This window comes from Balaenoptera acutorostrata, chromosome 21 (genome assembly GCF_949987535.1).
Source record: "Balaenoptera acutorostrata chromosome 21, mBalAcu1.1, whole genome shotgun sequence".
Lineage (NCBI taxonomy): Eukaryota > Metazoa > Chordata > Mammalia > Artiodactyla > Balaenopteridae > Balaenoptera > Balaenoptera acutorostrata.
Genome location: NC_080084.1, coordinates 13,072,974 through 13,074,797, shown reverse-complemented (window position 1 = coordinate 13,074,797; position 1,824 = coordinate 13,072,974). Strand labels below are relative to the sequence as shown.

Here is a 1,824-nt window from a genome sequence, read left to right as displayed (position 1 = left end):
ATTCTGCCGCCTGTGTGAAGCTGAACGGTGCAAAGAGAGCGGGAAGCAGACCAGGTGTAGCAGGAGCTCCGTGTGACTCTATTTCTCCCCATTCCGTCACGGGGTGCCCCCCCGGGCACTCTCCAACCCCATCCGCAGGCTTCTGGGGGCCCTGGTCTGCCGCCCCCCTCCCTCCCTCTGCTGTCGCGGTTGTAACAGGTTCATGGCTGTCGCCCAGCCCTCGTCAGCCCAGACAGCCTGGCGCGGAGGAAGGAGGGAGGGAGCCCAGGCGGGCCCCGCAGGTTGTCTCCCAGGCCCCTTCCCCCCGCCTCGCTCCGCAGCCCCGGTCCCCGCGCCTCGCCCACCCGCCCCGGCCCCGCTACCTCGGGAGGCGGCGCGGGTCTCAGTCCCGGAGGCAGATCGCAGGCTCAGACAGCCCCACGGCCATGACTCTGCTGCCACCGCCGCCTCGGCTGCCAGCGCCAGACCGGTTGACGGATTAGCATCTATTTTTAAGCCATGACACGCACGTCGAAGCAGGGCTGGTATCAGTGTGCGTGTGTGTCAGCGACACGCAGGGACACAGCCTCACACCCGGTGGCCCGAGTGGACACGCGGCGTGGGCCACGCAGCCCGCACCCCCTGCGGCCCCGCCTCACAGGCATGCTAGTGTGTATGTGTATTTTCGGAGCTGCGCCAATGACAGGCGCTTTGCCTAAAGCTGACATTATGTAAGTCGTCCCAGACTGTGTCTTGAGCACACACGCTCCACCCCAGGCAGCATTAATTAATTACACAGACACGAGGATGATTCCCACTCACTTGTACATTTCTCCTTCTCCGAGAACACCGTGGTACAGATAACTATTGTTCCTAACCCTGATCAGTATTTACTATATACCACGTGCTTCACATATCTTAGCTCATCTTATCCTCACCACAAGTCTGTGAGGGAGGTGATATTGTTATTGTACCCATTTTAGGCAGGTGGAGACGAAGAGGCACAGAGAGGCTAAGGGATCTGCCCAGGGCACGCTGGGCATCGCCAGAGCTGAGCTTCACACTCTGGCTGCCTGGCTGGGAAGTTCAAGTCCTTAAGGGCTTTCTGAACAAATGTCCCCCGCACAGTGGGGAAGGCACAGTGGATTTCTATCCGGAAAGCCATTTTGGGCAGCTCAGCTCCTAGTGAATTTCCCTTTCCTCCACTCCTGAAGAAATTCATGTGCTGCTTTTTGGGGATATTTAGCTTCACTTGCTTTTCTACCGTAAGCACCTTGTAGGCTCCAGTATTGTAAACACTTGCAAAGCAAGGACAGTGTTGTGGTCCCCGGTGCCCAGCTCACTGTGTGATGGGGAGGTGGGGGCAATAATGAATGTTATCAGGTGACGCTTTGAGAACCAGGAAGAGTCCAGGAGAGCTGCCTGACAGGAGGAAGGCAGGAAGAAGATAAGGTCATGCTGGACCTGGCTTAGGATGGGTAGGCGGTATCTACTGTAGCTGAAATCAGGATGGACTACATTCCCAGAGGGATAGTAGATCAGGCTTTGAAATCTGAGTCAGAGAAAGTGACACAATCCCCAGTTCAGTTCCATCGCAGGGTGTCATCGAAGAGTAATTCCCCCCTCCACCCAACCTTTTCCTCTCTAGAGAAGCACACACAATTCCTCTCTGTTTTCCTTGTGCCTTCTTGGTATGCAATTTACCTGAAGACATGAATCCTCATCATTTAAAACAAAAAACCCTTCACGGGTTCCCTGGTGGCGCAGTGGCTAAGAATCTGCCTGCCAAGGCGGGGGACACGGGTTCAAGCCCTGGTCCGGGAAGATCCCACATGCCGCTGAGCA

General features: G+C 56.5%; 1 protein-coding gene across 2 annotated transcripts in view; it reads right to left on the bottom strand.

The window, feature by feature from the left end:
* DUSP26 (dual specificity phosphatase 26) overlaps window positions 1–638 on the bottom strand; it is a 6,861-nt gene extending 6,223 nt beyond the window's left edge. For both annotated transcript variants that reach the window (XM_007170096.3, XM_007170095.3), the window contains exon 1: window positions 363–638. The gene's annotated coding sequence lies outside the window, so the exon portion shown is untranslated. The remainder of the gene's footprint in view (window positions 1–362) is intronic.
* Window positions 639–1,824: the final 1,186 nt, after the last annotated feature.